This window comes from Anser anser, assembly GCF_964211835.1.
Source record: "Anser anser genome assembly, chromosome: 1".
Lineage (NCBI taxonomy): Eukaryota > Metazoa > Chordata > Aves > Anseriformes > Anatidae > Anser > Anser anser.
The window spans coordinates 129,196,914-129,218,259 of NC_139720.1; the positions used below are offsets into that span (position 1 = coordinate 129,196,914).

At 45.1% G+C, this 21,346-nt stretch overlaps 1 protein-coding gene across 4 annotated transcripts in view; it reads right to left on the minus strand.

Annotated features, from left to right (window-relative positions):
- NHS (NHS actin remodeling regulator) overlaps nt 1–21,346 on the minus strand; it is a 249,102-nt gene that overhangs the window by 64,375 nt on the left and 163,381 nt on the right. For 2 of the 4 annotated variants that reach the window (XM_083842336.1, XM_083842337.1), the window contains exon 1: nt 1–18,913. This exon is cut by the window's left edge. The exons of the other annotated variants lie outside the window; for them this stretch is intronic. The gene's annotated coding sequence lies outside the window, so the exon portion shown is untranslated. Of the gene's footprint in view, nt 18,914–21,346 lie in introns of those variants that run through there. 4 annotated transcript variants of the gene reach the window in all.

Sequence of the window (21,346 nt, forward strand, 5' to 3'; positions counted from 1 at the left end):
GAACTTTTAATGTACCATGATGCCAAGACTTATTTGCTTTTAACTATTAATTAATAGGGAGCCCCAAAGTTCAGGGGAATAAGGGGAATGGGACTATTTCTGTAAAAAACATACTCATAAAACAAAATGATGTTTTATAAGGCTTCATTCACGCTCTGTTTCATAAACCCGTCAAGGAGGAATTCTGTATTGACTTCAGTGAAATATTTCAGAGTGCCACTGGGAGGTGTTACTATATAGCAATAGCACCAGGCCAAGGAAAAGAGCTGGCTGTGGAGCTGTGTGGAATACAAGAGGACACATGCCTTATTTCCAGGACTATTAAAAAAAAGGGGGGGGGGAAAGGAAGGGACATGGGGACAGGGACGGGGGCAGATGATTAACTCATTAACACTCGGATGGCTGACATTTTTGCCCTCAGATGCCATCCACTGACAATATTTTAAGATGACTGACTCTGGCCCCTGTGTTAAGCGATACATTATTGACCTCCCCTTTAATCCTGTTAGGATCAGCATTCCCCAGTAATACATTCGCACATGCATGCGTGCGCGCACACACAGGGGGAAACCCCAAAGGCTTCCACATTAGTGTAATCTTTACCAGGCATCAATAGATTTGACACTAACGAGGTTGAACAACAAAACAAAAACCTATCCCGCCAATCCTCCAAGTTACGGAGAAACTGCTGAACGAGCGAACTGCCTAGCTCAACAAATCATGCCTCACGCTGCGGCTCGCGCTCTCTCCCTCTCTCCTGCAATCTTCCTCCCTCCAAGCATTTAGCTGGATCTCCCTTATTAAACTGATCATGCATCCAATGCAGAAATGTTTGACTGAATCTGCATGTTGCCTGGGGCCTTATCCATTTATTTATTTAATTTTGTCTTTCACTTGACAACAAAACAAAATCCTGCCCAGTCTGCACTTTTAGCAGACAAATGGAGCTATTTCTCCATGGTAGCAGCCGCGAACAAATCAGAAAGTGTTTTTACAGCCTTCCTCTGGGGATTTTTATCACTGAAGCGATCAGGTGATACCAGTGCTGTCGCTCAAACAGCAAAACAAACAAACAAAAAATAAAACAGAGGCCCCCCCCTGCTCCCACTGATGGTCTGCAAGGAGAGAAGGAAAAGGGAGAAGCAGCCACCAGGGACAGGGACCCCCTGGCTGGGGGATGTGAGGGCTGTGCGCTGCCCTGCTGCTGGGCCCAAACCTCCTGGGCACCCTCTGCGGAAAAACGTCCCGGCCGTGCGCTAAGGAAAAGATGATAAAAATGAAATATGCAGTGGCAGGCTTGCCAGCTTGCAAAGAAGCAAGGACAAACACTGAAATTTCCCTCGGTGCAGGGAGGCGAGCTGCCCCACAGCCCACCCTGGGTGCACAGGTGGTTCAGGCCGGGAGTGGTTCAGGAGCGAGCCCGGACAGAGAGGGAGAAAAAGCGAGGCTAGCAAAATTTGCTAGCAAAAAAGAGATATGAAACAAACCAAAAATAAACAAAACACAAAACAAAACAAACAAGCAGCAACAAAAAAAATAAAACAAAGATGTGGTTAAAACCGGACGCTTCATCATGGTTTGTGGTCAGCATCTCGTTGCTGAGGGAGGTGGTTCTCCCCCTCCACTCCTGTGAGACCCCACCTGGAGCACCACATCCAGCTCTGGGGCCCCCAGCACAAGAAGGACATGGACGTATTTGAATCAGTCCAGAGGAGGGCCATGAGGATGATCAGAGGGCTGGAGCACCTCTCTTGTGGGGAAAGGCTGAGGGAGTTGTGGTTGTTCAGCCTGGAGAAGAGAAGGCCCCGGGGGAGACCTTAGCAGCGGCCTTCCAGTGCCTAAAGGGGGCTACAGGAAAGCTGGGGAGGGACTGTGTGTCAGGGAGTGTAGGGATAGGACAAGGGGGAATGGCTTTAAACTAAAAAGGGTAGGTTTGGATTAGATATTCAGAAAAAATTCTTCACTCAGAGGGTGGTAAGGCCCTGGCACAGGCTGCCCAGAGAAGCTGTGGATGCCCCATCCCTGGAGGTGCTCAAGGCCAGGCTGGATGGGGCCTTGGGCAGCCTGGTCTGGTGGGAGGTGTCCCTGCCCAGGGCAGGGGGCTGGAGTTACATGGTCTGTAAGGTCCCTTCCAGCCCAAACCATTCCGTGACTCTGTGCTTCTTGCTGTCCATCAGGCCGTGCCCAGTTAGCGCAGGCACCTGCCGAGTCAAGGGTGTCAGAAGCTGGCCACGGTTTGTCATCGCTGACCTGAGCACCAGGCCCGGCATTTCAATGCCAGGCACAGAAACCATAACAAAGAGGGAGGTGTGACCGGTGTCTCTCCATACTTCCTCAGATTTCTCACCAATTACCACCCCAATACTTTCAGCCTCTTAATTTCTGATCTCCATACACAGAGATGATGCTGTTCAGAACAACAAAAAGTTGTTTTAGCTGAACAGCAGTCCTGCCCCAAACCCACTCACTGTTCAATAGGCTGCTCCATCACATAATGGTACCTACGATTTTATTACCAATGTGCAGCAACGTTCTCATGCAGGATTATTTTTTTTTTCATTTTCTGATGGACTGCAGTTGTTCTTAATAGATTTTTTAAAATAAAAACCATCACAACTGCCTCTTATGGTTCACCTGATATTACCATTGATAATAGTATTGATTATGGATTATGACAAATGGATTTGCCCCCCAAAAAAAAAGAAAGAAAAAAAAAAAGGAAAAAGGATATTGAGAGAGATTTCAAAAAAAATTAAAATAACAACAGTGATCATAAAATAAGGTATTTTTTTTCTCCTTCTGGGCAACCAGAAAGGCACTGGCTAGTGTTCAACCTCACTAGTCAGGGTACCCACCTCAGTGATTACCAGAAAAGCTGAATGGCGTATCTCAAGACTGCAACGGGAACTGAAGCAGAGCAGGGTCGCTTAGATGTATTAAGACAGCCCAAGCCACTAGCAGGTCTGGCTGTGACAGAGGCAGCAGCCTTGGAGAACGTGACCTACATAGGGGCTGCAGCCTTCCACCCTTCAGCGGCTTACACAGCCACAGCCATTCCTGAAAATACTTCTAATTGCAGTACTCGCAGGCTGCTCTGTCCCCCCCGCTTTGTGTGTAAGCCCTAGTACTGAGACAGAACAGACAGAAAAGCAGACCGAACATTTCTAGAGGTTTTTATCGAGGTATGACTTAAAAATGATCATTTTCATTAAAAAGTAAAAAAGGTAAATTAATTCATACATTTATTCCAATCTCCTGCTCTGATGCCAAGTCAGGCACAAAACAACATTTCCGTCCAAAGCCAGTGTTTTTTCCATAAAAATAACCTCACAAATGGAAGGAAAAGGTTCTTTACATTTTATTTTCTCTAGGAAGTAATAATTTTTAAAGCGTCGATATACCTCCAGCCCTGTTTTTCCCTTAAAATGACCCCAAGCTGCATAGGAAAAATATTTGCTCTCAGCGCTTGAACAAACCTCAGTGAATTAAGTTTTTGTTATTAATGGCAAGGCTGCTGTTTATCTGCAGAGAATCAAACCAGATGTGGAAAATAACTGTGGGTTTGGTGGCTCAACAGCTTGCCCTTCAACCTCAGGGAGGAAGCCCACCGGCAAAACCTGGTCGAGGTCACCAGCAGCCTGAAAGCCCTGGACATGCCTGTGTCTGCCTGTTGTGGCCATCAGCGCCTCATGAAGCTACCCATGAAATGGGATGAAATGAAGACCCCTGCAAGCACCCCAGAGGGAGAGCTGTGTGCTTTGGCACATCTGTGCCCTCCTTGGAGAAACCTTCCCATGGTGCAGCCAGCTGTGAGCTTGTGCAATCATTTAAGGTTAATTAAAATAAAATATATAAAAAAAATCACAATTGCAATCTGAGAGAAAATAGTGTGTTCAATTCAATAATACAGGTTGTGTAAGGCATTTTGTCTTCCAGCAGAAAATCCTCCCAGACTGGAACGGTTGGGTACCTGGGAAGCGTGAACGTGGGGGTGCCGCGGCGGCCACAGCAGGATGCGTGCCACCACCCACCGGGAGCTGGGATGTTGCTGTCAGGCGGGGGGGACGTGCACAAAGTGACCACAACAAGTACCCCAGGCAGGGAGTCCGGTCCCCAGGCAGGCGCAGACTCTCGAAGCACAAGAAATAAAACTCCCATGTGACCCCACAGTGGTGTTCCTGAATTTTAGCACAGGATCTGTGTCAGAAAATGCTTGCTTTGTTCCTTTTACATTTGTGTTGAAGACTTTTGCAGGAAGACAAACAAAACAAAACAAAACAAAACAAAACCCAAAACCCAAAACCCAAAACCTCCAACCACTCCTCAACATTTTCTGACCAGCTCTTTTTAATCACATTTTTGACCACTGAACCACATGGATGCTGCATTCTTGAAGCTCTTTCCCTATTTATTTTCAGCCCATCCCAATAGATGCCTGCAGTATTAACCACAGAGCAAGTGCACAAGGGGGCTGAGCTCAGTTGGACGCTGTGCTGGAATGAAGACAACGGGGAACACTTTCTCTCACACCATCTCTGGCGCTCCTTCACTGAATCACAGCATAGCTGAGGTTGGAAGGGACCTCTAGGGGTCATCTGGTCCAAACCTCCCCTGCTCAAGCAGGGAGGCCTAGGGCAGGACCATGTCCAGGTGGCTTTTGAAGACCTCCAAGGAGGGAGAATCCACAAGAGACACCTTGCTTAGCATCTTGCAAACCTGAATAAATACCCTGTTGATCTAGCCATATTTATCAGACTATGCACGTTAAGAGTTAAAAAATGCATGCGCATTAAATATTGCTGCAGCACTGCAAGACAGGCACCTGCACGTGTAATGCAGATTTGCATGGGGCTGTCAGTGTGTACGTATGAAAGGAGGGCTGACTTACAAAATGAGGTTGCCTTTGTAATGCTGTGCACAGATCTCCTTCTCTCTCCTCCCTGGAGAAATCAGGATGTGAAGAAGCAAAGCTTTCTTCCTTCTTGATGTTTCCTAACTAGGCCAAATCACTTTGGAAGATGGCCAGAAGTTAATTTAATATTCACCGCTGACCTGTTTTATTCCTCTGAGGTTTCAGCAAAAAGTTGGGTGAAAGCCTTTTCCTCTGTTTGTCTGAGAGTGTGCCACCATTAACGCCAATCCCCGAAGCGCAGTCTGCAGTGCACACATAAATGATTTATTCAGAGCCTCTGCTCCTTTCTTGCTCCATCAACACACTCCTGCAGAAACTTGCTAGCTGCTGCTCAGGTAATGCTCACCAGCAGTCTTAGCAGCACTCGGAGAGAAAAAAAAAAAAAAAAAAGGAATTAACTCCTTCCTTTTTATTTTAACGCCCTTCTTTATGTCTCTTCAGAGTCAGGAAGGAGATTTGGAAAGCAGGTAAGAAATATCAAACTTGCAGCCCTCCTCCAGCTGACTGCATATCACTGTGCTGCTCAGCCAGGAGATTATGCAGCCGTGTCATCTGCAATGCAAAGCTGAAACCTCCTGCTAACCACCAGTACCTGTCTCCAGAACAAAGGTGCTAATCTGGCAACGGGAACTAAGAGACAATCAGGGGAGGAAACTGCAGAGGCAGAAAGAGTTTTCCCTTAACAGCACATGAAAATCCAAGTGCAATAAAGTGCAAATAAATTTAAAGTGAGAGAAAATGGCATTTTTTTGTACTCAGAGGGCGTTGAATCAAGTGTTGCTAGACATCCTGATCACAGCTGCCTCTTCAGAAATCACTGTTTTGACTAAATTAGGAATTTATAAATACTATACTCACATCTGCATGTGTTCACATGCAGGATCACTGATTAACTATGTAGCAGATTCTTCTGCCTATAGACATACATACATACACACATGAAATGAGTCCTACTTGCTTCAGTAAGATGGCCGTCAGTCGGCAGTAACCCTCATGACTTTGGAAATTGCCCTAAATATCACGCATATGGTATGTGTTGTTAATCCTCTCAGCTTCCATTTTCTACAATAGGAGTTGTGAATGTTCAGCTCCTTCTCAGACTTGGCTATGGAGGAGAATATATTTCTGTGCCTGCCACTACGTGCTCAGATACCTAATTTAAGTTACTGGTTGTGACAGGGACATTGAATTTAAATTAATGATTTTGGATTCAGTCTTTCTTCGGTGGAGGAATCAACCGCTGCGCTGTAAATGCTGATGTCCCAACCAGTAGTGGTCATTAAAGATCTTGATGACACGTCTCACAAGATGACTCCCGGTCTTTTTCTTCAAGTCACGCTGCCTTAGAAGTACATACCCTTCTCATTTTAATTGGAAAAAAACAAACCTATGCTGAAGTTGCTGAACTAAAACGTGGTATCTGCTGCGAGCCCTGGAACCTATGTTAAGCGCCTGCACTGCTGCTTCTGCTGTGGCGGCATTTCAGAGGCAGCAGTTCCAGGCAGATCTTGTCCAGATCACCCTGGACAAGAGCCGCTGTAGAAGGTAATGTGTCGCACAGAATTTGATGCTTGCAAAATTTTATCACGAGCAGATTTTCAAATTGACATGCTGAGGGGCCCTGATGGATATTTTATGGAATACAAACACATAAACGTGCTATACATAAATTGTTCTCAAAGGAAGGGTGGATTTTCAGCTACCCGTGATTTCAGTAGCACCTAGGTGACACGTTACAGCGCTTCTGAGAACTCCCAGGAGGTTGATATGCCCCCACAGGACTAAACCCCTTTGAAAACCTTGTCCCATAGTGTGCAATTCAGCTCACCTAGCAGCAGGTGTCTGAAAGTGAGGTGCCTACCCTAATGACTCCGGGGCGAGCTTGGAGCACCCTAGGCCAGGGAACTAACTTTCAGGGAGCAGATATTAGGCAAGACGAATCTCAGACTCGGAAATTAGCTGGAGTCTTCTCCTCAGGCCTTCTTTCTTGTTTCCTGGCAGAGATCCCTGTCGGGAAGGCCCTCAGATCCTCAATTCAGGCTCCAGGTGGGGAAGTGTCTGTTTCCACACCACTAGCACTGTTCCTCCTTCTCTTCCTGCCAAATCCATTTCGTTCTCCAAGAGGTGAATTCCAACAGATAAGTTGAACACCACAGAACAAGCAGCTGGGCAGTGCTTGTCTGTGTGTACAGAAACTTTTAACTTTTTTTTTGTCTTTTCATCACTATAGATAAAAAATAAATAAATTCGCGAGGCAAATTTGCAGAAAAAATGAAACTGAAAATTGGTGTTTTGCCTGTTTTTCCCTTTCAAGTGACTAACCTCTGCTTAGCATCCAAGTAACGCTTACTGAAAAGCTCCCATGCTACACGAGCTGAGGTCCTTGAGTGGGGGCTCCCACGGAAGAGCTAACTTGCTGCTGACACACAGCCCAGCTCTCATCTGATTTACAACCTCCTTACGCTGCTCTGATGCAGGCATCCCGCCGCCCAACCTTACTGAATAACTCGCACGATCTATCTCCTGTGATTTCCATCAAAAACACCTGGCCTAAAAGATTTTCATAGATCATAAATCCTCGGTTTTATATAGATTTCCTCAAGGGATGGTGAGCAAGATGTTTGCGCCTATGGGAGCCTGTTGAAAACTTCCTTCAGCAAAAGGACGTTTTTTGAAAGGAAAAAAGATTTTCTTGTGATTTCCAAATCAATACCACCACTTTGTAGGCAAACTAAAGGGAAAGTGTTTTGTTTCCACAGGAAAAAAAAAAAAAAAATCTTACTACCTGAGGCATTTTGCTTTGTTCAAAAGTTTCCATGGATGAGAAAGAAATTAAAAGTCTCCTCCGTCATCATTAGCTGGTGTTTAATTAAGTAAACAACCTTTCTTTACTAGAAAAATGGTAATCTAATATCCATATTTTGGATCAGAAAGCAGACATTTCAACAAGTACAAAGGCAAAGCAAGAAACTGCAGGCACACAATAGCAGCCAGTGTTTTTTCTGCCAGTGGGAGAAATGTTTCCCTTCAGATATCAAAAAGTGAATTCACTACTTAAGGTGAATAGTTCAAGTGATAAAGGCACGTTTGATAAGAAAGCAGAGGACACAAAATAAAGCATGCTTAAGCCAACTACAAATCATCTCATGTAGTGTGACTTATTTATACTGCACATAAATAAAATAACAACTTTCAACCCACTTAGTGAATTTTTGTGTAGGGACAGAAAGCGAGCACACCTGAGTAGACAAGGAATATTCAGGTTAAATATACAAATTATTTATACTTCACAGTCTATTTTGGAGGAAAGCGGTAGGGGGAGGAAAGGGGAAGAAGCTGAATGCACTTCAAATAGCATTATTTATCATTTCCTGACTAAATATAGCAAGTGTCTCAGGAAAAGATTGACTTGGGCTTTCCAATCAGCAGCAAAGGGAATTAACCCATGCTGGGTTTGGTGTAAGCTGCTAAATCCTTCAAATATGATCCACCCTTTAAATTAAAGTCCAGGCTAAAGAGAAGCATTCCCCTTCTGATGACAGTTCGCCTTGAGAAAAATATGATTTTGCCTTGACAGCTGCTGACCTGTGCTCGTATCAGCATTGCTCTGATGCTGGTGCGATGGGACGGGAGGATCGCCTGCCTCCCCTGCAGCCATCGGTGTATCACAAGCAGCGGACCTTTTGGTTGTAAGTCCTCGTGTTTGTGTAACTCCTTGCTTCCCTCCGTGTTTGGTGGGCTCTGACCTTTGCCTTGCTTGCCTCCACAGCCTCAGCAAGCAATGTTGGCCGTGCTGTTCACCAGAAGCATTAACCAGGAGCGCTGTTTCACTAGTATGTTCCTGCACTTACCTCGAAAGCCATGCAAATGTGCAAAATACTATGTGCCATTTAGTGAGGAAAACTCACAGGAGAACTGAAATAGTGACCCCTTTAGAAAAGCAACAAATTTTTCACCAAGCAGAAGTAAGCTTGCCACTTCCAGCACCAGACCTATTTTACAGCCCTCAGAATCAACTCCGTCATTTATATTTCATCAGCTATAGCACACTGGGGTGCTATAAACATAAGCCAAAAGAAGCTGCCAGCTCGGCTTCCAGAAAGAAAAGAAAAAAAAATCCCAAACACCAAGCCCATGCCCTATTCCAAATGAAGAGACGAAGCAACCATGAGGGCTGCTGCCATGCATGCCCCTTCCCAATAGTTAAGGGTGGGATACTGTAAGAGGTCGGAGGGGAGTGCCTGGTATACCCATGCTATAAAGAGAAACAGACAGGCTTCTCAACTGACTCAGTCTAGGATGCTTATCTCATTTTAATCCCAAATTTATTCCTGGCCCCAGAAATCACTGCCGTTATCCCACATATGTTATTATGGGTTATATACGCCAAGCACGCTGAAATGCAAGCCTAAGGCTACAGACAGTGTACTTCCCACTGCAGAAGTTGCTCCTGCGTTATCTGAAATAATTTGTATGTCTGGTTTTCTGTCTTCTCTCCGTTAGCTCTTTGCCCAACAGTGCTGTCCGTGTTTGCGTTGTGATAACCTGACAGATATACAAACAAACAGCAAAAGGAGTCTGGAGTATTTATAGCATCCCTGTAGTTCTGGCGTTAAGTTATCTGGCCGGCCTGCCTAAAGGAAGAGGAGTCGAGGAAGGCCGGGTGCCTTGGCTGATCGTTACATACCATCGAGCTTTCCTGCTAAGTCACCCGTTTTGAACGCAAACCCAGCAGGGCCTGGCCACCACTATGACTCGCTCCAGCTGCCTTGCAGAGCTCCCAAACCAGTGTGAACTCTCACAAACCACGCACCTATTTCAGCAGAAAGGCTGCTGCAACAGGACTTACGGCCACCGCCGAGAGGCCGGGCACCAGAGAGGTGTCCCCCACCCCCTCATTTGCCTCGCTGCCCCCGTGCAGCCTCACCACCTCCTAGCCCCAAGCAGCTGGCTCCTACCCTCCACCCAAATTTCACGATGAATGCAGTTGTGTACACATGGACCCTGCTGCTGTCCAAAACGTGGCCATAAATAGCATGCAGGCTATGGCAGGTGTGACAGGAGGTTTTGCCACAAATAGCAGAAGAAATGGGTCAAGCTGTGACTCCTGCACGTGTGCCCACACGGGGGTCTGCCCACTGATCCTGCTCTTGTATTCCCAGTGGAGGAAAAAAGAGATGGTCTAAGACGCTCTGTGCACATGGGTTTCCTTCAGTTTGATCCGAACTACTCCAACAATCCTATCTTCACCATTCCTTTCAGAACTTCGAGCACAGATAAAAAAAAAAATAAATCAAGATGTTGTTCCCAATATTCATCCAGTTACTGAGTTACTGCTTACTATTGTAATTCTTCTCCTGTCTTGGTCTTCACATGCTCTGCAGGTGCAGACAATTGCATCTCCTCCTCAGCTGTGGCACTGCCAAGCAAGCCAGGTTTAATTCTTGCAAAGCACAGCAGACAGCCTAGCTCCCTTCCAGCTCCATATCTGCTGTTCTTTTCTGAGCACCAGCCAAATTACCTCTACTTTTCCAGCAATCTAGTTATCAGGACCAATCCCCAGATTCCAGTTACAGACCAAGTATGCAGGAGACAGGAATCACCGCCTCCTTCCCAGGGACCCGAAGCCTCCCCATAGCACCTTATGTTTTAAACCTTCTTTGAAGGCAGTCAGTGAAGCGCTGCCCACCTTCCCACATGCTCCTTCAGCACAACCCTGCTCCGCTTCAAAACATCAAAACCACGTTTCATGTTTTTCCCTAGAGCTTAAACTTGTGCTTTAACAAGTCAAATCTCACTTTGTTATTTTCTGCTCTTTTTTTTTTTTTTTTTCCGAACTGGCAAGGCCTGCCTGCCTCCCTGTTCATTGCTGCTCCAAGTTCTCACCAGCATTTCCGATTCTTCCCAAGACAGTGTCACCTGCAGATTCTATGAATTTGTTTGGAAAAGGAGCTTTCCTAATAATAAATAAAAAGAGAAGAGAAGAGAAGAGAAGAGAAGAGAAGAGAAGAGAAGAGAAGAGAAGAGAAGAGAAGAGAAGAGAAGAGAAGAGAAGAGAAGAGAAGAGAAGATCAAAGAAAAGAAAATGCCAGGTGAAGTAAGCCAGCCAAGCAAGTTGCAGAGCCAGGCTGAAGTGGCAGGCTTTGCCATCTGCGTACACACCAACCAGATACAGAATAACACGAATACAAAGAGATCATTTATTTTTTGCCTGCAGAAAAATTAAGTTAAAGATCCCAAAACAAATGGTAATATCTCTGCTTGTCCCAATAGCAGGCATTATTCATTGATCTTTCACAGAAATTAAGGCATGGAGATTTAAAAGCCTTTGCTAAGTCAGCACAGGAAAAAAAATTCACACAGTCACACAGATTATGTCCTGATTTTTGTTGTACAAAAGCAAAACCACATCTAATACATATATATATATATATATATGTAGTTTGATTGTAGACTCTTGGTACCCGTGTTCTCCAAAGTGTACTGCAGTATGATGAATTTCATCTAAATGTTCAGGAAAAAATATATACATCATATAACATCAGCGATAGAAAAAACACAGTCAAACTCAGTCTGGTTTCACAGACAAGATTTCACTTGCTGTGTCTCATCTTATTTCAACCAGTTTCATTTCTCTTCCTAACTGCTCTCCAGTTACACAGTCCCCCTCTTGGTACTGAGCTCTTAGCAAGTGCTTAATTAACAAAACCAAAAATTATGATCTTTCTTCCTTCTCAGATTGCTAGAGAAATCACTTCATTGACATATTTTCTAAAAATTATCTGTTTATGGTTGGCTGTGTCTATGAGTAATGAAATGAGTAACTGCAAAGAATGTGAAACAAAGCTAAAGAAATTAAATGAGTTTTAAATATATATATATATATATAAAATAATTCATTTTCATGTATAGAACTAAGAGCAAATCATTTAGTTCTGGTTACTGGGGTTTGACTTAAGCAAAATCTCTCATAATGAGTACAGTGTATTTCAAAATAATGTAGCCAGTTTGTAGCCAAAAAAAAAAACTACAAAAAAAAAAACAAACTACAAAGAAAGGTGGACCGCATTCCCTTTGGACAAAACAATGAAGAAGAGTGACAGTAAGAGATGATTAATATTCTAGATGGTAGAACAGTCTGTAATTAAAACACGATATGCCAAAAGATTACAGCCAAACAAGAAGCCTGCCCTCATCCGCTTCTTAGTATTACTAATTGTACAGCTATTAGGCCAAACAGTGGCTTTCCTTATTAGAACTAATCCCTTTATTTGCTGTGCAGTGCTCCTGCCTCAAAGCCCCAGACAGCAGAAAACCAATGTATGCCACGAACGACTTGGCAGAGGTAGAGAGGGGCACGTGTGAGTGACAGTGACGGAGGTGCACGGATGGAGGGAGCGTACGGCACGGAGCAGCCCCTCGTAAAGCTTCCCTTCAAATCTCTTTCTTGCAGCTGATAAGCCCACTGTTGGCCAAAACACACATCCAAAATAAGGTCTAGGTTGGGATCCTGAAGCAGTTTGGGCGCCCAGTCCTTCCTGTTCAATGCAGAAACACGTGGTGGGTGTGCAGGCTGCTCAGCCCCTCAGCACCCTCCTCTCTCCCCTAAAACAAGCAAAGCCCTTCGGCTCGTAGTCCCAGTGCCACTTCTGCCAGTCTTTCCGTGTCAGAGGTGTCACGGGAGAGAACCAAATGTTGCACAGTCCTCAGGCACCTGGGGGTTGGCCAGCCTGCAGCATCTCCTGGGTGGCACCCAGGGACTTGAGGTGAAGTCTCTCCTGGAGGAGCGTATGGCCCCAAAGCTACCCGGGTGCACAACGAAGTGGTTCACAGTGCCAAAAAAGGCTGGTCTCATCAGACAGCCTGTAGCCCACCATGCTGGTTATCTTCTGTAGTGCCCTGCTGCAGCTCTGGGCTGGGTCCCACCGGTGCTCCTGGAGCATCAAAGCCCCGCACCCACTGCACTGCAGTGTGGAGCCGAACATTTCCACCCCACCAAAGCAAGCCTGACACCACAAAGATGAGCCAGCTGGGACCTGCTCAGCACATGTCCTCCCTAGCTCTGTGCAGATGCACGCTCAGGTTTCCAGCAGGCATCGTATGCACAAGATGAAGGACACGGAGCGGTTTGTCCATGCGGACAACATGCGTCCTACTTGAACGCACGTGGAAAACACTTCCCCACAGGAACTCCACGTTTTTTTAACTTCAAACACATGCTGTACTTAACCTAAACAGAGCTGAAAGAGATTGTGAAGAATTGGATGTATTTCAAAGTCCCAACAGCCCAGCTTTTCAAATCTCAGACCACCCTTCATCTGATTATTTGTGGGCCTAATGAAGTAATTGCAGAGTGGCGGCCTGATTTCCTCAAATCAAATGTCAACAGTCACGAATCTCCAGGAGTTTGTGCAGCTTGATAACACGGCAGCTCTGCAACAAAGGGGCCTGCCCATGTTTTTCGTATTACGGAGCAGATGGAAGCTGTAATTCCCTCTGGAACAGAGGGATGCATTTCACCAAACAGTAGCGGATGACATGCTCATTTCTGGAAATGTTTTCTGCTTCTCTCTAGCAGATCAATGAGTTGTGGTTGAGAAGGGACTGAAACAGTCGTGGTTGGACAAAACACTGCAGAGCGGACGGGGAAATAGAACAGCCAGCTCGTGACCTGTGCATCTGTGTCTGCCTGGTGCTCAGCGTGGGCTGCTTGCCCCTCTGGAAAGCCAGCCGGCTGGGTTGTCGTGCACAGAGAGAGCTGCCTAGCTGTTAGAAATGGAGATCCCACTAGCACACATCATGCCATTCTCAAGACATACACAGGTTTGCACTAGGTGGGCTCTGCAGGTGATGCAGTCTTTCTGTAGAGAGCATGTCAGCGCACCCACTGCAGTGGCGGGACACCTTCAGCGTCTTTGGAAGTTTCCGTGTATTTAAATCGCACAGAATGCTTTTTCTTAAAGTCAAAGTTTTTGAAATCCTACCTGCAATAGGGTCAGAAAGCCTCTCAGTTGTCTAACTAAGGAAGTTAGGCTGAAAAATACAAAACCTGGTTACTTCTTTAAAATGAAAATACCCAGGATTGCTGTCTCTGAACCCTTTTTCAGGTGTACCTGTTTGCTCTGTCAGTGATGCAGCAGCGCAGAGAAGAAGGCAAGGAGCACAGAGGGCTTAAAGCATCCTCTGAGTCCGACAAGGAGATTCTTTCATGAGCAAAAAGTTCAGGACATTTAAAATCAACCTTTGCAACCCAGTCCCTTCCAAGAGTATTTCCCCACCCCCCCTTTCCCTGACTCTCCAGCAGGAAGAGACCAAAGCCTGCCCTCAGGAAAATACACTGGTACAATTTAGAAGAACATGAACTAGCAGAGGGAGAATAACCAGAAGACTATGAAAATACAGAATAACGTGGCTTACGGTGAGATCTGCACTGTTGTGCATTTTTAAAAGATGCACTTATTTGTTTCTCTTTCATGATGCTGATTATATAGATTCCCAAACTCCAAGGGGCTGTTTGAAATTCCATCTACGGCATAACTCGGTTGTTTCCAACCTTTCAAGCTTTGTGGAGTGTTCATTTCCGTGCTGGTGTGCGCCAACTTAGCCCATTTCTAAGCTACCCGAGTTCCTCCCTGCTGACTGACAGCACTCGGCGGCCAGCCCTCTGGTTCGCGCTGCTCTGCAGGACCTGAGCAAACATCTGCATCAGGCAACTACCGCAATAAACACCTGCTTTCCTCCCTCACTTCCACCACCGATGTGTTGTTGGAGGCAAAAGACCACCTTGCAGGAATGGTGTAAGTTTTTAATTGGGAACTAGGCATGACAGGTGGTAAAGTGTGTGGTTTTTATACCACCTTTGGCCCATTTTGAAACACCACCATTATAAAAAGAAAAAAATCAGCCTCTGCTATTTTCTTTTGAGGGAATGAGGAGGATTTTTTCCATTAATACTGTAACACCTGATTTGGGGACTCAACAGACAGACACCTTGCTGCTGGCGCTGCCGTGGGGCACTGGGGCCAAGCCCCACAGCTGGACAGGTCTGGGAACGGAGCAGAAAAGGGGAACCTCTGGGTCTGTGAAGCTTGCATTCACCTGAGCAGATTTCTGACAGTGAATGCATCCCAGGTGGTTATGAGCCCTCAAACTTGTAGACTTTGAAATTCAGCTTGTCCGGAGCATTTGCAGAGCTTTTACTCGTACACATGGGTAAATCTCTTCCATGAATGGCATGATCTGATGATAAGGCCCGCACCGGATTCAATTAGAGGAATTTCACTTGAAACTGCAAAATTAAATTCTCCTGGCAGTCTAAGGCAAAATAACTCATAAGCTGACAACACATCCAAAACTAATTCTGATTTTTAGAAGAGATATCTTTTGGCAAGTTTGATTTTCCTACCAGGATGACTTTTTTTTTTTTTAAACATGCAGCTCGCTATTCAGTAAGCAGCATTTGAAAACCCAGGGAATGCTGTAGAAACAATTGAAGCAAACCCAGATACATGAGCAAAGTGTGATGTGATACTGATTTATTCAGCATGAAAACAGATTTATAGCAAAGTAGACGTCTACAGCTGAAAAGTCTACAACATTTGTAAATTTGCACTCATTTTCCCTCAATCACCTTTCTGTGTATTGCATGCACATTTTAAAATGGGCTCATGCACGTATCTTACTCATATTTAATGCAGGTGTGATCTGTAAGAGTTCATTTAACCATTTCTCCATGCATATTGAGCTGTGTGTATAACAGAGGGCTGACCACGAACGCCCTCTTCCACTGCCCAGGCACTTCTACGCAGTCCACCTTGAGCTGCAGAGCTTTCTGCGTGGGATCCCAAGGGAAACGCAGCTCTGAAATGAGGCGACTGACCCATGCAGAGAAGCGTGCCTGAGAGGTGCAGCCCTGATGCGCTGCCACGAACTGCCGGTGGTGGTTTCAACAGCTCCAGCTCCAGTTACAGCACGGAGAGACAACAAGAAGAACGATGTTTCAAACAAATCTGTTACTACAGAAGGGAAAAGGATAGGACACGTTTAAAAACTCATGTGGTATGACCACGGATTTGTAGGACTGCCATTCACATCTGCACAGCCACACTGCAAAACATCACCCTCCGTGAGTGCGTAGGCACTTGTATGAAGATGCAGTGCCTGTCTCTGCCCCCGTTGCAATTTTGTCTTTGTGTTTTCCGCTGATCTTGGTGTATAACGTGCACATGCCTCAACACACGCAAGTCGTTCAAGGGAAAAAGGGCTCCTTGGAGCGGATGGAGGTTTAAAAGTCTCTGTTTTTGAAAGGCACTACTGCCAGAGCAGGTGCTTCCACTCACACAGACAGGAGCTAATTGTAGGATCGGCTCTGGCCTACGGGCTCTTTTTTATGGCTATGTCCACAAAGGCTTTGACTGGTCTCTGTAGTTAGTGACTGCACACACAAAGAGGTCTTTCATTAGCGGCGCTCCATAGGAAGCCAGGGCAGAGAGTAAATGATACCTTAATGTTCCCTTTCAAAGCTGAAGGGCTTGACAATGACGCTTGTTAGAGTACCATGGCATGTTCCTCCAGCCCTCCTCCTTCCAGCCTGCTCTTAAACCTACGAACATCTGATATGTAGCTCCAAACATTGGAGGTAATTGTTTATGCACTACTTTGGGAAGATGCAAGGAAACAGCCGCGTTTGAAGAGAGTGGCACCAATCCCACGTTACGGTCAGTGCCCATCCATCACACCGCTGACGGACCGAGCCCGCGGCTGTGCACAGAGCATCTGAAGGTGTGAGCAACTATGAAACCGCACTGACAAAACCACTATAAACCCCCTTATTAATTCAAATTAACACGTTAAGTGAACACCAGAAAAAATATGAAAGAATTGGTATAGGACAATGTCCCATTTCTGAAAGGTGGTGGTTTTATTCCCCATATGACCTGCTTCCCTGTGAAAAGGAAGCTCTGTTTACCCACACTAGCTGGCCTGGAGTTGTGTGCCAGTAAGTGAAAATCCTGGTTTTTTATAAGGCACCATACTTTTCAGGGACTTTGTATCAAAATCTGCCTTCTTGGCGGAGTACAAGAAAAGGACTGCAAGAAAAACAGAAGGAAAGAAAAACAAAGAATACATTTGCTGAGTCACATGCAAGGCACGTTTGCAACAACAGACCAAATAAACCTAAATAAATATTTTCATCATTATTCAATTTGAGGCTCTTCTGGTATTTTACAGAATGCTCTTAGTTTTGACAACTTAGATTATTAAGGGGGATTTTATGTACCCAGTCTAGTTGGAATGATGTGACTACAAAAGCTTGGGGGAAAAAAAAAAAAAAAAAAAAAAAGAAGAAGCAAAAAGCCCAGAAATGAATACTAAGTAAACATATTTAGAACCATTGAAAAAGAAAGTAATTTGTCATCACTTCTTCCATGGATTTTAGGTTGTATCTATATAATAGAAATACGAGCTGATGGAAATGTGCTATGAATACTTTTATTTTAGTTTAATTTTTTTATATATATATATTTTTTGAGCTTGCAAAATTAGCATTCACAAAGCCAGACAGCCAGGTGTTTTGTCTGTGAAAGATAAGCATCTCATCTCTCTCCCAGCTTTGTTTGACAGATGAGCACTATCCCATCACTTTCGAGGCATATCAGCCAAATAGAGATCTTCCAGCTGCACCCTTTGGAGCAGATCAGCAAAATGGTGCGTAGGAAGTACACATTAGTGAGGTAACTGCCTAAAGCATACTTGGAGATACTTATATTTGGGAACAGCTAGCTACAAATATATGACACGGCTCACCCTACATAAGAGTTGGACTGTAGTTACACAGCTTTTTTTTTTTTTAATTTTATATCAGCAAAGCCAGCTTAGAAGCTTGTATAGGCTAATTGGTATCTTGTAAAGGCAAGAGACACCCTCTGGAAATGCTGTGCTTCCCACTGCCCACAGAGGGAGCCCAAATAACTGGCCTGCGCTAGGAATCCAAGTGTGAGAGTTAAAATAGAGTGGTGACAGGAGATAAACCCTCAGGGGAAGGAGCAAGTGCTGAGGCTACAAACTCTATTGGGCTACAAACTTGTGGAAGTAAAACTCCAGTCTTTTGTGGTGGGTCCCTGCAGGTGACCTGGTGTTGTATCTGTCAGGCATTCAGCAGTAAGTCTAGGCTCTGGCCTGAGTTTTAGTATGGCTACAAGCAGGAGGCTGCCAGTGCTCCTTAATTCCTCACAAAAACTTTAGGATCCTCAGTTCTGCTCAAGAACTGGCAAATAGAAGGGAAAGATGGGAAATCTACCAAGTTTCAATGGCCAGCAAGAATGCCTATGAAGTCTGCGTGCTTCGAGGCCCATCTAAAACCTACGAGAGGCGGTGCTGTCAGTCACAGTCCAGATGGCAGAACTGCGGGTGAGCTAAGTCAGTGAGAGACTGGCTTTTGATTTCACTGGGACCAGGTTTTAACTGTGCTTTTCCCATGGCATAACTGGAGCCTCTTACACCCCTTATAACTTTCCAGCTGGCTGTGCAACGTTTGTCTTCTCAGACTCACGGCGTGGCTGTGGCTGGCAGGGCCCTCTGGGCTCACCTGCTCCAAGCCCTGCCCAAGCAGGGACACCCAGCGCAGGCTGCCCAGGCCCAGGCAGCTTTTGAAGACCCCCAAGGAGGAGCCCCCACAGCTCTCTGGGCAGCCTGTGCCAGGGCTCCTCACCCGCACAGCACAGAAGTGCTGCCTGGTGCTCAGAGGGAGCCTCCTGGGCTCCAGTTCATGCCCACTGCCTCTTGTCCTGGCACTGGGCACCACTGAAAGGAGCCTGGCTCCATCTTCTTTGCACCCTCCCTTCAGCTATTTATACACATTGATAAGATCCCCCCTGAGCCTCCTCTTCTCCAGCCTCGTAGAACACGATTAGCCTGGAGTCTCAGCCACAAGAAGGTTCTGCTCAGCATTGCTCCCATTCCTCTGTCTCACCCTTCACTGCTGTCAGGATGTTCCTCAGCCCCCCCCCCCCCCCCCCCCCTTTTTTTTTTTCCCCCTTATCCTTTTCCTGCAAGCCTGGCCTGGAGTCTTTATCATAACACCTCTTAACACATCTGAACCACCATATTATTGTCAGATGTTGTGGTCGTTCAGCATCTGGCAACTTGTGCCACACTCTCATGAAATGACACATCTTCCAGGTCTTGCTTTGACGAGGCACCGGGCAGCTGAAGTCTATTTTTAAATGCACTAAAAATAATTGTTCTTTTTGTTGTGAAAACCAGGATTAAGCTGTTATTCTATGCTAGGAATTTGTAGGGCTTCCTGCAGGGGCTCAGAGACTCGCTCCCGCAAGGTTATTTTTAGAGCATCCAAGACAAGTTCCATAAACATTTATTAAACAGAATTTTTTTATTTTTTTTTTTACTCATGCAAAGCAATGTATTTTAGCACATTTGGTCCCTCCATTTTCTGTGTTGCTGCTCATTTGGTATCAGAAATTTATGTATAATCCACAAAAAGTAAGAGATGGTTGGTGGCAACAAATTATCCATCATCTCTCCACCTTCTCTCCTCTACCCTTTATGGCAGATACAGTCCTCCTGCATTTTCAAAGGTTAAGCCATGTGTGGATATTATGAACTCGGGGTTACTTCTGTTCTGGAATATGTCTGACAGTCTGCTCCCCTCTGTGAACACAGGGCAAAAGACAGGACAGGTGCAGACTGACTGCAGCAGAAGTGACCATGCTAATACTAATACTCCGCTGCTCTTCTCTTTGCTAACACTCTTCTCCTTGCTCTTTTGTGGGGATATTTTCAAATTATATTCCAGGCAGCAGTAAAAGTGGTAGCAGATTATGCTAAACTCCAGTGTAATGAATCCTGTAAATCATCCAAGTAGTTTGTCTGCAAAATATTTTGGAACTAGAAGCACAAAGCAGTGTGTGTAGCTTAGAAAAGAGCTATTTTCCTAGCAAGCCTTCCCACAGTGTTGTTGACAATTCTCAGCGCCTTTGAATGCCCATGAATACCTTGCAGTAACTTTGGATCCCTCAGGCTGCCACTCTCCCCCTTATTTCAGGGTCCAACAGGGCATACTTAAATACCTCAGAACCCGATGACACAGAGAATAAAACAGCTTCGTGCCATTCACTGGTAGCTTCATTAGGCAAGCTACTTTCCTGGCCACCTGGGTGTGTTTCCCTCCAACACCTGGGGCGCAATTCTCCCACTGGTTGCAGGGCAGTGAATCACATGTTTCATAAGGGCAATTTCTGCTCTTGCAACTGGCTCAAACCCTTAGGAAGGAAGATGGCTTATCATCTATTTATTCCACAGGCAGTGTGGAAACTCCCTTCCCATTACACATTTTCTAGTGCGGATATTTCCCTTCTAAACTGACCTCATAACATTAGGAGTGGAAGGTGAACCACGGCTCCCAGGCAAAGTCTGTGAGGAGAAGGTCTCGAAAGTTGGTCATCTTTACATCTATAGTTCCAGTTTAAACAGCTGATGACTGAAGAAGCAGAAAACAGGGGTCAGTAAATATAAAAATAAATAGAGATAGCAGGGTGAAAAGGATGAGCTGAAAAGTTAGCGTCACTATGACCTGGGGACACATGCAAGATTCAGTAAGACAGAGTTGCTGGAATAGTTTACTATGAATGTTGTCCTTTTCTACTGATTTTTAAATGAACACAGCGTTTTTAGGAAATTTTGGTCATTTTCCACATCACTGTGGTGCCATGTGCATGACCAGGGCTTTGATCTTGAGCACATGCCCAGTGTTTCTGGAAGGCTCCTTGTTCTGGAAGGCTCCTGTTCAAGATCTGGTACAAGTCAGAAACTTTTAAATATAGCTGCAAGGTATGTTAAGGAGTCTGGGGACATCAGAGAGGGGGTTACCCTGCCCAGGTAGAAAAAGCTATTGTGTGGTTCATGGAACAAGCCACTGCACTCTCAGTCTCCTCTTGTTTATTGATGAGGAACTATTGATGAGGCAGAAAGCTGTATGGAAGTACTTTGGAGTAAATCAATAAAAAGATATGCATTAGAGCAGAAAGAGGGTTTTTCTTAATAACTACATTTTTCACTCTTGATTTTTTTTTATTTTTTTTTGTCCAGTAAACACCTGAGTCACAAATAATGCAAGGCTTGGGATGGGTTGGCTGTTTGGTTTGTTTGGTATTTACATGCAAACCTTGCTTTCATTTTTTTTTTCTGTACTGCTCTGTAAACTTTTCCTTTTAACACTTCTGCCTCAACTTTTGGCAACACCTGGATCGCATATTTAATTTGCTTTTTATCTCATCGGCTTGTTAGCTTTAAACAACTGACACGCTCCATCAAAAGAAGAGAAAAACCAAAACAAGAACCCTATTAACCTCTGTTACCCATACAAACTAATTACCTCTAACCCCTCCCCAATTATCCCTGGAGAGAGGAATTGTT